This window comes from Salmo trutta, chromosome 20, assembly GCF_901001165.1.
Source record: "Salmo trutta chromosome 20, fSalTru1.1, whole genome shotgun sequence".
Classification (NCBI taxonomy): Eukaryota; Metazoa; Chordata; class Actinopteri; order Salmoniformes; family Salmonidae; genus Salmo; species Salmo trutta.
Window position 1 is genome coordinate 39420291 of NC_042976.1, and position 14856 is coordinate 39435146.

Here is a 14856-nt window from a genome sequence, read left to right on the forward strand (position 1 = left end):
TTAGTTCCATTAGCAAATAACCCAGAGGCATATCACATTATTGCATCTGCTTAATTTAGATCAAAAAGTTATTTTAAACATTTGACCAATAAAGTGGAAGCAACGGATCTAAACCGTCCTCCATGTTTAAATCATTAACTCAGAATAATGCGCTTCTGTGTACCACTGGATTGAAGACATTTTCACATGATAAAAATCACTTTTCCGCTAGCCACTAACCCTACATTGAAGTCAACTAAAACATATTGTATGTAACATGACAAATCATGCAGGAAAGTTGCCTAGTTATGATCCGGGAATTAAGTATGCCCAGTTAAGCCTTGGTATACAAATGGTTCCAAAAGGACACATCCAGCACATATATTGTAGAATACCGTTTAAGAACACAACCTCATTCTTACACTTCAATTCTTGTCTATTCATTATACTGAATAAAGTGATCACTTCATGAATACCAGCTTTCTCTCTAATTCCCTTGAAAGGAACTGCTAGAGAGCAAACATTGAGACAAAAGGACGATACAGCAAAAAGTGCTCTTGATTCATTTCTATACAGCGTCGTCAGTGAAAACAAAAAACTCCCACACTCCAGGGTAAACAGCTTCATTAAATCAATTAAGAGAATAATATCTAGTAGGTGAGGGAGAAGAAAAAGAATAATTTTAACGTCATATAAAGCTATGAAGAAGATAACACTGAATTACAGTGTTTCATTAAGAGACGCTTCTCCTGTGATTGATGAACAAGCTGGCATACTGCATCTGGATGTTTAAAGGAAAGGTTCACCCATTTTGAATGTTATATTGTTTTTGTGCATCTCTGAGTGATGTTCTATCGATTCCCTGGGCCATTTCATGTTTTCATGTGTATCTGAGTTATTGGCGTTCAAGCAGGCAGAAATCCGTCAGGTATGACGTAGCACCGTGATAAAGTCTCTCTCACTACACTGGAAGGTAAAAAGAATACGACTTTTAGATAGCGAAAACGTCTATCATACATGTCCGATTTCAATACTGGCCGATTTGTCTTTGGTATTATTGTGTGTAGCTACGTTTGCTAGCTAGATACCTAGCTAGCTAGCCAGCGCATAGAGAGAGCATTGCATTGTGGATTTTGTACTCGACTTGAGCTGCAACAGATTTCCCCAATAATATTCCATGTTGCTACCAACCTTATTATAACGCCAAAATGAAACGTTTGTTCACAAAAAATATTGTTCTCACATATTAGTGTTTTTTAACACTGTAAATTAAAGGAATGTGTGGTTTTGGGTGGATTTTTCCTTTAATATACAAAATGATGCTCAACAAAATGTTGAAATATGTGCTGCAATAAAAGGACATCTTCATTTGTCACTGTTAATGGACTCTTACTGGAGTTGGAGAAACAATCAATTCAGGCTTTGCCCCAAATGGCATCCTATTCCCTATGACTCTTGTCAAAAGTAGTGCCATTTGTTACGCATACCTCGATTCTAGAACATGAGCCACCCTATCTGCAGGCTCACCTGTTCCAGGGCAAAAATTGGACCGACCAACCAGTGCTCCCGCACATTGGCTAACCGGGCTATCTGCATTGTGTCCCACCACCCGCCAACCCCTCTTTTACACTACTGCTACTCTCTGTTCATCATATATGCATAGTCACTTTAACCATATCTACATGTACATACTACCTCAATCAGCCTGACTAACCGGTGTCTGTATGTAGCCTCGCTACTTTTACAGCCTCGCTACTGTATATAGCCTGACTTTTTACTGTTGTTTTATTTCTTTACCTACCTAATGTTCACCTAATACCTTTTTTTGCACTATTAGTTAGAGCCTGTAAGTAAGCATTTCACTCTAAGGTCTACTACACCTGTTGTATTCAGCGCACGTGACAAATACACTTTGATTTGATTTGATTTGAAAAAATGTGCTGGTTGAAGTCAAACTGAATCTGCTCATTTGCAAAGTTGATGCAGAGTTGCTCAAAGGAGTTCTTCTTGAAGTTCTCGAATCCAAAGATGACCAGGATTCCCACATTCATGCCACTATCTGCAGCACTTCAAAGCGGAAAAACAGGACAGACGAACAAAATCACTCTAGTGTGGAACTGTCTGAGCAAATCCCAAGCAACCACTGACTTATGAAACTTTAATGATGAACCAAGTTCAGCCCAAATAGAGAATATTTTGATCTGAATGGCCAGTTCTACTGTTATGGGGAAATCATAATCAACCTCTGAACAAAAATTATGAAAGTTCAGAGCTCTCTAACTACAATCAATGAATCATAACATGTTATGGTTAACAAGGGTTGTACAAGATCACGGTATTTAACCGTGATCTAGACAAGTCTTTAGGTCTACACCAAACACAGATCTTGCAGAGTGATTTCACTCCGGTATTGCTACGATGGAGAGACACCATTTCCCATAATCCCTTCAATTACCAAGACATTAGAGGTCACCTTTTGTCTTGGTTAACAGGTTATTAATGGCAATAACAGAGTGTACAGATGATTGAAGTGGAAACAGACCCTGTGGGCCTTCTGCAGCTCAGAGACAGCAGATGACTCCCTGACAGTCCACGCTCACATTTATGAGGGAATTATTTTGGATCAATGAACAACCCTTTACAGTCTCTCTGAAGTTATTTTAATCATCTGAATATTATTTTCTCAGCACGCAACTAAAATGTATTCAACTTCTTTTGCACCCTTTCTTGTCTGGTGCTGTCCATTCATATTCTACTCTCCATGTTTGGTTCTCTACCCAGATGTAAGGGTCACTAGAGCTTAATAATATACAGCAACACACACACATCTGAAGCAGAGTGCAACAACCAAAGACAGAGGGACCAGAGAGAGAGAACCAGTGCCTTACACTTACTAGTTATTCATATCAGGCTGCAGGAGGGCATCGATGCGGTTGACTATCCAGCTGAAGAGGCGTCCGTACAGAGCCTTGGACATGGCGTCCCGGACTTCGGTGGCTTTGTCTACAGTATTGGTGCGGATGATGGTCTCTCCCCGGGTCACCACATAGTGGGACGTCAGGGCCTCCATGAGCACCTCAGGGCCGATGCAGAGCAAAGCTGAGGGACAGAGCAGGCCCATGTCACATACAGCAGCAAGGAAGAAACCATTTAGCAATACTGTGTATGCACCAATAAGTTGGAATGTTACCATCTATTATTAAATAAAACTGAGCAAGAAAAAAATAGCTTTTGCTAATAATACTGAAGTACTGTTGTCTTACCATTTTCTAAGGCCTCACCATTAAGCACTTCACTTTTATCTGTCTGGTGTTCGGAAGTAATTGCAGTGAATTCTTAATCTCCAGGTACTTCGCAAAGAGACTGGAATTGTCATTAATGGCCGTACACGTGTTACAACTCCCTGCAGAGACTCCCTGCAGAGACAATACAAACGAAATATGTAGGACTAAATATATCAGCGTCTTAATCTGTCCAATGAATTCCATTGAGGTGGAAAACTTAGTTCAATATTTGTGAATATGATGTAGTTGTAACGCCCTGGCCATAGAGAGGGTTTTTTGTTCTCTATTTTTGGTTAGGCCAGGGTGTGACATGGGTGGGCGTTCTAGGTTTCTTTTTCTATGTTGGTGGTTTTCTTTGTTTCGGCCTTGTATGGCTCTCAATCAGGAACAGGTGTAGATCGTTGTTGCTGATTGAGAGTCATACATAGGCAGCCTGTTTTTCCTTTGGGGTTGGTGGGTGAATGTTTTCTGTTTAGTTTGTTCCTGACAGAACTGTTGCTGGTCGTTTTTTTGGTTCTTTTTGTATAGTGTTCATTCGGTTATTAAAATCTTGTAAGATGAACACATCCTCCGCTGCGCCTTGGTCTCATTTGAACGACGGCCGTTACAGTAGTAGAATATGTGAAAAACTGATTCATGGGGTTTTAGCACACAAGCAGTACCTTTCCCAGGCAGGTGAGATGTTGAACAATCAGCACTCTCTGTCCTTCCAGCTCCACTCTTTCCACTGATGGCGATGTACTGAAACGCAGGGACACATCAACAACAACTTTGTCACCGGGGTGTCTCAAACAAACGCATCACTAGATCTCTAATCAAGAAAATGTCACAAAAAATGCCAATGATAACATTATCCATATAAAACTGCATATCACTAAATATTACTTCCACACACAAGGTGCCTGGTCTTTGCAGAAGGGCATCATGCTGCATCAGCAGTAGCAGTAGCAAAGATGTGTGGAGGACTGTCTGCTCGCTTCACCCCATGGTACAGCTTAGAGAACTGTGAACAAACACACCATATTAGAATATCAATACCGTTCTGTCTTTTACAGAGGTATTCACAGGAATTATGACACACAATGACCCTGCTGTCATAAACTAACCTGTGGCGAGTAGATGCTTTGAGTTTGAAAAGGATTGACAGCGATAAGGATGTCTCCAACGTACGTGTATATCTGAAGCTCGTAATATATTTTCGAGAGGTGTTTGATGAGGGTCTCCTGCAGAGAAGAAGGAGAACACACATTGTGTACTGTGTAAAATATCTACACTACCGTTCAAAAGTTTGGGGTCACTTAGAAATGTTCTTGTTTTTGAAAGAAAAGCTAATTTTTTGACAAGTTAAAATAACATCAAATTGATCCAAAATACAGTGTAGACATTGCTAATGTTGTAAATGACTATTGTAGCTGGAAACTGAAGATTTTTTATGGAATAGCTACATAGGCATACAGAGGCACATTATCAGCAACCATCACTCCTGTGTTCCAATTGTGTTATCTAATCCAAGTTTATCATTTTGAAAGGCTAATTGATCATTAGAAAACCCTTTTGCAATTATGTTAGCACAGCTGAAAACTGTTGTCCTGATTAAAGAAGCAATAAAACTGGCCTTCTTTAGACTAGTTGAGTATCAGAGCATCGGCATTTGTGGGTTCGATTACAGGCTCAAAATGGCCAGAAACAAATAACTTTAAAAATTTTTTTTATAATTTCACCTTTATTTAACCAGGTAGGCCAGTTGAGAACAAGTTCTCATTTACAACTGCAACCTGGCCAAGATAAAGCAAAGCAGTGCGACAAAAACAACAACACAGATGGTATAAACAAACGTACAGTCAATAACACAATAGAAAAATCTATATACAGTGTGTGCAAATGTAGTAAGATTAGGGAGGTAAGGCAATAAATAGGCCATAGTGGCGAAAAAATTACAATTTAGCATTGACACTGGAGTGATAGATGTGCAGATGATGATGTGCGAGTAGAGATACTAGGATGCAAAAGAGCAAAAATAAATAACAATATGGGGATGAGGTAGTTGGATGGGCTATTCACAGATGGGCTGTGTACAGGTGCAGTGATCGGTAAGCTGCTCTGACAGCTGATGCTTAAAGTTAGTGAGGGAGATATAAGTCTCCAGCTTCAGTGATTTTTGCAATTCATTCCAGTCATTGGCAGCAGAGAACTGGAAGGAAAGGCTGCCAAACTAGGAGTTGGCTTTGGGGATGACCAGTGAAATATACCTGCTGGAGCGTGTGCTACAGGTGGGTGTTGCTATGGTGACCAGTGAGCTGAGATAAGGCAGGGCTTTACCTAGCAAAGACTTATAGATGACCTAGAGCCAGTGGGTTTGGCGACGAATATGAAGCGAGGGCCAGCCAACGAGTGCATACCGGTCGCAGTGGTGGGTAGTATATGGGACTTTGGTGAGAAAACAGATGGCACTGTGATAGAGTGTTGGAGGCTATTTTGTAAATGACATAGCCGAAGTCAAGGATCGGTAGGATAGTCAGTTTTACGAAGGTATGTTTAGCAGCATGAGTGAAGGAGGCTTTGTTGCAAAATAGGAAGCCGATTCTAGATTTAATTTTGGATTGGAGATGCTTAATGTGAGTCTGGAAGGAGAGTTTACAGTCTAACCAGACACCTAGGTATTTGTAGTTGTCCACATATTCTAAGTCAGAACCGTCCAGAGTAGTGATGCTAGTCGGGCGGGCGGGTGCAGGCAGCTATCGGTTGAAGAGCATGCATTTACTTTTACTAGCATTTAAGAGCAGTTGGAGGCCACGGAAGGAGTGTTATATCATTGAAGCTCATCTGGATGTTTTTTAACACAGTGTCCAAAGAAGGGCCAGAAGTATACAGAATGGTGTCGTCTGCGTAGAGGTGGATCAGAGAATCACCAGCAGCAAGAGCAACATCATTGATATATACAGAGAAAAGAGTCTGCCCAAGAATTTATTCTGAAACTTGTCAGTCTATTCTTGTTCTGAGAAATTAAGGCTTTTCCATGCGAGAAATTGCCAAGAAACTGAAGATCTTGTACAACGCTGTGTACTACTCCCTTCACAGAACAGCGCAAACTGGCTCTAACCAAAATAGAAAGAGGAGCGGAAGGCCCCGGTGCACAACTAAGCAAGAGGACAAGTACATTAGAGTGTCTAGTTCGAGAAACAGACGCCTCACAAGTCCTCAACTGGCAGCTTCATTAAATAGTACCCGCAAAACACCAGTCTCAACGTCAACAGTGAAGAGGCGACTCCGGGATGCTGTCCTTCTAGGCAGAGTTGCAAAGAAAAAGCAATAACTCAGACTGGCCAATAAAAAGAAAAGATTAAGATGGGCAAAAGAACACAGACACTGAACAGAGGAAGATTGGAAAAAAAGGGTTTTGGAGTTTTGAGGTGTTCGGAACACAAAGAAGAACATTCGTGAGACGCAGAAAAAAATGAAAAGATGCTGGAGGAGTGCTTGACGCTATCTGTCAAGCATGGTGGAGGCAATGTGATGGTCTGGGGGTGCTTTGGTGGTGGTAAAGTGGGAGATTTGTACAGGGTAAAAGGGATCTTGAAGAAGGAAGGCTATTGCTCCATTTTGCAACGCCATGCCATAACCTGTGGACGGCGCTTAATTGGAGCCAATTTCCTCCTACAACAGGACAATGACCCAAAGCACAGCTCCAAACTATGTAAGAATTATTTAGGGAAGAAGCAGTCAGATGGTATTCTGTCTATAATGGAGTGGCCAGCACAGTCACCGGATCTCAACCCTATTGAGCTGTTGTGGGAGCAGCTTGACTGTATGATACGTAAGAAGTGCCCATCAAGCCAATCCAATTTGTGGGAGGTGCATCAGGAAGCATGGGGTGAAATCTCTTCAGATTACCTCAACAAATTGAAAACTAGAATGCCAAAGGTCTGCAAGGCTGTAATTGCTGCAAGGATTCTTTGATGAAAGCAAAGTTTGAAGGACACAATTATTATTTAAATGAAAAATCATTATTTGTAACCTTGTCAACGTCTTGACTATATTTCCTATTCATTTTGCAACTCATTTCATGTATGTTTTCGTGGAAAACAAGGACATTTCTAAGTGACCCCAAACTTTTGAACGGTAGTGTACATATACCGTCCTCTAGTCCAACAACAATGAAGTCAACATACAGTAGCCAATCTTACCTCATCTAAAACCTCCAGGTTCACCAGATCATCATCAGGACTGCTCTCTATTATGACTGTTTAGGAGTGTTGATTATTTTATGTCTGTTGGAGAAAAGGACAAAATAATGGTGAAGAAAGCATTATAGTGACTAAAGAATACAGCTAAATGACTAATAATCTGTCTGGATAGTCTGGATATAAAACCCATTCATTTAGATGGGTTGTTGGTGGCCCATAAGGGTGTTCCCCAGGGAGAACTCCACCATTATTACAGGCTGTGATTGCACTTTATCTCTGTTTGACCTTTCACTCTACAATGGGGCCTGCTGGCAAGAGGTCAGCACAGAGGCAGCTGGCGCATTGGGATAATTGGAGGGATGTGCGTGCGTGTGTGCGTGTGTGTGTGTGCAAATAGACATGTAATCGAGATTAGCTAGATTAATCAGCACTTTTGACAAAAACAACAAGCTGTAAAATAAAATTGTTATCACCACTAAAATATTGCACCCAGAAATTCTAGTCAAGTTCAGATACTAAACCTAATATGAACAATGAAATGGGCAAGATCTCATTCACAAAGTGCAGTGTTTCCCTTATATGCATTTAGTGGCCACCACTGCAAAATGTTAACTAAAAATATATAAAAACATATATATATTGTTTTTGTTCAGGATTGTAAAATGTTTCAGTGTAAACTTAAACGACTGAAACCAGATATAAAGTACGCAGAAAATATAATGGAGGAATATATTTTTTAATAACATAATCTTTGAGATCTAACAATCAGCAAAAAAAAAACTAGACAGTCAGGGAGAATCTAAAATTCTAAAAATGCCATGGCAAGGGACCAAACACGTGTAGAATTGCAGAAAACTAGAGTGTGTTTTAATAACAACCCCAGCAGTAAGATACATTCAACCAGCACATACTGTACAGTAGAGTAAGTCAGACCTATAGAATTGGCACACGTGTGATTAGTTCTAGTCTACTAACCCTAGTCAGCCTGTGTCCTAAAATAAACTTGATAAGCAGCCAACAGAATCATTTCCCAATCACAATCCAACTGTTTTTTTTAATAAAAGCTCACCGTAAGCCAGATATAAATCATTGCATAATTCTTAATTCAGTGATAACGCAAGGTTGAACAGTTAGTATTTTCTACAAGTAAATCAATATGAGACCGAAGTGTTTTATTGCACGGATAATTGGTTTAATCATATGGGTGGAGGAGTGCTCTGTACTAAAAGTTCGTCATCGTCACACTGTTAAAAAAAGATCCATTGGGAGAAAAACGCTTTTATTAATCTAACTTTGAGTCAGCACAATCACTCCTATCAAATTAGTTCCACTCCCCTAACTTCTCTTTAATCACATACTTCTCATTACTTTGACTACACATCATGTCTGTTACACTGGTTTGAAGGGACAGTGAAAGGAAATAAAACTCTGCCACCCACTGGTGAGAAAACACATCTCAGCTCATCAATTCATTAATGAGTTCTGCAGTGGGGATTCTTTTAGATCATTTTTTTGGTCATTTAGCAGATGCTCTAATCCAGAGCGATTTACAGGAGCAATTAGGGTTAAGTGCCTTGCTCAAGGGCACGTCGACAGATATTTCACCTAGTCGCCTCGGGAATTTTTCAGCTGAAAATGTTAGGATTTCTTTGAGGTGACAATACACTTACTTGGTCTTAAGTTTGGAGCCCAGGTCTTGCTGCTCGCAGATGAGTGTGGACAGCTGTTGACCGAGAGCCTTTGCCATGGGCCTGTTTAATGAATGGGTGTTCCAGAATGCGGGTCACAGACGGACGAGTCTCAAAATCCTTTATCAGACACCTGTGTAGCGACAGAATGCAATTACAACATCCCAATACATCATAAAGGAGATGGGAACCAACCCTGGTGCAACCTTTTCCTTGGTTTAAAACAAAACCTCTGATAACGAATTCACCTGGTGGATCTTTACATTTGAGTCGACGTCAACACATGAACAAAAACTAAATAGACAAAGTGACCTGAACATCTTACAAAGCTGATGTCTCTGGATTATCTGACGAGGGTGTTCTCAGTAGGGTGCTTCTATGGAGCTTCTCATCAGTGCTTCTGTGTCTGAACACTGTCCCCTCTGTGAGCACATGGTCTGGTCATCACCATGGCCCCCAGTGCAAACAGGTCTGTTTTTGGCACAGCCATGGATGGCCTCTATCTGCTATGTGCCGTGTTTACTTAGAGCCCACTCTTTGTCATGGTGGTCATATCTATCCCTATACTACTGCCTTCACATCTATGATGTACGATATAAATATTTTCAATCCAGAGGCAATACAATGTTGTTCAAATTATTTATATATTTTTTTACGCGGGTAAAAAGTACATGGACATGGTGTGATACCGTTTCAAATGGCGAGGGTATTTAATCCAGCTGCCAAGTACTTTCTTATGAAATTAGTATTTTTTTTGTTATCCTGCTTTTATTCTGAAAAGACAAGACATTACCTATAGCCATCATACCGTATATTTCCCTTCCATTCGGCACATCCATTCTTCTTTAATTTATCGAAACACTTAAACGCCTGAATATATTTTATAGTACTGCGACACAACTCTGCAGGCAGACAGCAAAGAGATAAGAGAACAATACCAATCTGACTCCTGCTACCTAATCTGGGCTGCAACTCTGCTTCCTCTTTCTTCCTCTTTCTATCAGTTTTCTATCAGTCTGCTCTGGAAATTCATTCCTCGAATTCATTAGTGTCAGGACATTAAGCAGAGGTTGCAGCCATTAGCCGAGATGCGCAGCCGGGATGCTAAACATCAGGCCACTTTGTTTCAAAAGACAGCTCCTTTGGCTGCACGGGGGACAGACACTGATGATGCATTTATTATCCAGAACAGCGATAGTAGACACAGTTGTTTGTTTACGACGTATGTGGCAAATCAAATTTGATTTGGTCTGGCTGAGAGCTGGAGAGTCCTCACAAACATTGTGCCAGGCCTGATAACATTGTCCACCCTCCACACATTGTAGCCTGGTGAGCTTTGTTTGAGGAGATTATTTCTGATCTGATATCATAGAATCCATTACCTCATACTACTGAGAGAGAGAGAGAGAGAGAGCACGATTTTAAAAAACCACCCAATAAAATGCATTGCATCTGAATATGCAAAGTGAAATAAATGAAACATTACAGTAAGGTGTTTTATAAACAGTGTACTGTAAGAATCAAGTAACGGTTGTATGAGTTGTGTTCTCTCGGAACCAGAGAGGATAATTGAGCTTTTTTAAGAGAATCAATAAAGATGTCAGCATTCCCAATAAATGACACAAATGGCATAGAAATCAACTGCTATAGGCTACCTATAACACAACGGCACCATCTATTCCTTCCTGTTCACATGGGCCTCGAACCGTCTCTTTCAGCTCTCCAGCTCCACCAAATGAATAAATAACGAGGCACAAAAAAAAGGTGCTTGGTATAACATCATTAAAACAGTGTTTAATGTGCATTATGAATCAAAAAGTCTGTATGATAGGCCTTTTGATAGATGGGTTCAAGCAAAGCCTTACCAATATTTTAAGGCAGTAGTGTAGCACCAACTATAGATTGGACTCAGCTCCAGCTTCGAATCCAACTCTGACAGACCTGGTGCTCTGAGGAATGCATGACTAACACAAATAAATGAGTCTGTTACCACTAATGGTTATGGGTTCACAGCTGTACTGTTTGATGTTTTCATTATTAATAATGAATGAATAACCACTGCCTTTCAATCTATTCCACCAATAACAACACAGAAGGAAGACAAAAATCCCCACCCATAAATAACCCCTGAAGAAATTGAATTTTCTCTCTCATTTACGCCTCGCTCTCTGCTCCAATTTGCACTGCATGCTAGATATTGAGGTTGTTTATTCAGCGAGACTATTATGGGCCAATGTTGACATTATTTGTTTTCCACACTGGAGGGACTGATTACTTATCTCGTCCTAAAGATAAAACTGATAATTCAGTAGAATTCGTTTTTCCTCTGCGACAGATTTATGGAAATGAAAAGTGATGAAATACGAGGAAGATAAAAGGGTTGATACTATCTAGCTTAAAAAAGATCCATTTGAAGTCCTTCCATTTCCAGTGATCAAAGGATGCCCAGAACCAAATGTGGAACCAGTGCATTCTGCTCCTTTGGTCAAATGGGAAAACATTGAAGTCTCGCCATTGAAACCCATTACATTTTTAAAAGTCAGATGTACATGTGTACTCTACTTTTGCATTGTAATAGGCTTGTGTTGGTTAGAAAGTAACACATTCATATATTTTGTTGTCATCGCCATTAACTAACTGCATTGGGGCCAGTTGGTTGCTTCAATGAGTAAATAAAGACAAATAAACATGCACAATAATAAAAAAAAGTGATCTAAAAAAGCTGCCAGTAGTAGCTAAATTCTCCCACTGGAATATCCTCCCACTATCGGACCCAGCATCCTCATCACTGTGTAAGAATAGAGGAACACTTTTTAGCAGGAAGCACTCGGCGATAAAGGATACTCACTGGTCAATGCAGTGACTGAAGCTTCTGCACCACTCCTCTCGAATGCGTAATGTAGGGGAAGGGTTTCTGAAACAAACACACACATCACAAAAATCATCATTCCTGGATATGAAGTTATTTTTTAAATATTGAACTGAAATGTTTAAGTTATTGATGTTGTTGTCATTGGCATAAACACGATCGTTCTCATGAGACTGGAGCAGCAGCATGGTTTAGTATAATCTGAGTGCTGATTATAGTCACAGGACCTGAGAGTTACACAATTTGGAGTACAGGCTGGTGGAGCCAGCCAAGCCAGGGCCACGGCAGGCAGCAAGAGAAAAGTGACAAATGATAACAGCTCCTTAACTGTCTGGTAGGAAGCATCTGCCAGCGGGAGCCAAAATTATGGGACCCGGTAATACCTCTGTCAGCAGCATTTAAAGAGACCATCTATAACGAGTACCTCAAGATTAATTCAGTGGTTGATACATGTATCAGAAAGGAGCCAAGGCAGTAAGGCTCAAATACAGGGCATTATCATTTCTACACTATACAAAGTTCACAGCATGCTCACCAAAGAAATTAAAGAAATAATGTAATGGGGAAGATGGTGATTAGTTATGTTTACACGCATATTATAATCAACAATATGATTTCGCTCATGAGTGATAATGTAATAATGGATAGGGTGCATTTATACACTTAAAAGGATAATCCACCCCAAATCACAAATTCCTATGATTAACAGTGTTAAATAACACTAACATGTGAAAATAATTTTAAAAAATGGTGAACAAACGTTTCATTTTGTTGTTATAACAAGGTTGGTAGCAACATGTGAAAATCGTTGTGGAAATCTGTTGCAGCTCAAGTCGACCCACAATGCAATGCTCTCTCTGGGCTGGCTGGCTAGCTAGCTAGCTAGCAAACGTAGCTAGACACAATAACACCAAAGTTAATGTCATTATGTGAAGTAGCAGGCTAGCTGTACAATCGCCTAAACAAACGGCACAATCAATTTAGGAGTATATCTCACTGTCTTCCAACTTGCAGGTCGTCTCTGTCTCAGAGCGGGTGCTACGAGTACGCTATGAGCCCGTTGCTATGGCAACGACGGCCCTTTCGCACGTTTCCGCGTTTCCAACAGACTTGTAGGGAGCATTGCGAGATTGTACTAGAAGGATAACTGAAACGTTTGGCACACTGTTTAGAATGAGCACATCTAAGTGAAATATATACTTTGTCATGATGATAGAAATGGACGAATGTGTTCTAGACAAGTATGCCCATACCATCTATTGGCTGATTTGGTGTGCAGGTAATTGTTTTATTTGTTTTTAATTATGAAATGTGACGATGTGTTATTCCCCATCTCGTGTGACGAGAACCATGTAGCTGTGACGAGTTCCTACACGATTTCCTGATTTCACAGAAGGACCACTTAGAAGTTAAATCGTGGGGATTTTTTTTTATTTTACCCACCGATAGAACATAGGCTTTCACCAAATTGACAGGGGTTTCATGATTTGTATTTTGGGGGGTGGATTATCCCTTTAAGCTTTCAAACTTAATCTTCAGTGTATCATCGACTAATTTATTAAATGGAGACAGCGACTCTGAAGAAAAGCGATGTACATTTAAGCCATGAAAAAACAACCAAGAACAAATGGTTCTAATTTCTTTGACAAGAAAACATCATCAAGAACAAAGCTATAGGCTACACATAAATGAGAGCCTATTAAACATCTTTATTTTTCAGAGAAAATGTGTCATTCTTTCCAGCACTAAGTCGCTCAGGTCTGTGATGGAGATTCAGACAGACAGTCCTTTCTGAAGTGCAGATCAAAGCCTACTAACTGACTGCTTCAATACAAACTATAATATGAGCCTGCAGCTATGCTCTTGCCTTGATGTTGTACTGCCGCACTGCTTATATATTACAAAGTCAATACACCAGCACGTTGGTGATAACACTGTCAAGTACCCTCATTGTGCTTAGCAAATTCAGGCATCTTTTTTTCTTCCAGTATTTGTGGGAGCACTGACTCATTCTGTAAACACAATTGGCTTATTTAAATCTAGGCCTGGGCACTCCTCCTGTCAAATGTGTGTCACAGTGGATTGAGGTAAAATCAGTGGTTGTCAGCACCACTTTTAAAGCCTTAAGTCTGCTACTAAGCTCAGAAGAAAGACAAAAAAAAAGCATTCCTGTGTCCCACATGAATATTATATATTTTGTATTATTTGGGGGGGGATATGCTACTTTGTATGCAGAGCTCATAATTCTTCCCATTTTCCTAATAGACATAAAAAACCGGTTGGAAAATGTACATGAATCCTGACAGCCAAAGTCATACAGTAGATAGAGCTCTAGAATATAGGAATACACAGTTCATCATTAAACTGTGGAAAAGTAAAGACACTGGCAGGCAGCCTTTGAACTTCGAGGGGCAACAGCGTGAAAACAAAGCGAGCCTGATGGCCTTTAAAGGGGTAAAGTGCAGCAGTATGGGAAAACATAATAAAGACTTTGTCTGTGAGCCGCCTGCTCAAACTCCAGCTCCAGCTCATCTATCATCTGAGAGAGCCAACAGTTCTGTTGAGCACACATGAGTGAACAAGGAGAAGTGCTGCGACATTTTTCTCTGCTGTCTTCAGGCTCGCCACCAACACAGGGTATTGTAGGATGGACTGGGAGGGAGTATCAGTGTGCCTGGATTGAATAACTCCATTATAGAAAGATAGATGCATGATATTCTAAACACGGACTGTTCTGCTCATGATTGGACTGTCACACAACCAATAACCTTCTCCTCAGAGGTTGAAACTGGCAAAATAGCAGATGTGCATTATATGGTCTTAAAAGCTATATGATGAAGGAGAACAAGTTG

At 40.3% G+C, this 14856-nt stretch overlaps 1 pseudogene; it reads right to left on the reverse strand.

The window, feature by feature from the left end:
* Window positions 1-14856, reverse strand: part of LOC115156372 (myosin-IIIb-like) — a 99831-nt pseudogene that overhangs the window by 60343 nt on the left and 24632 nt on the right.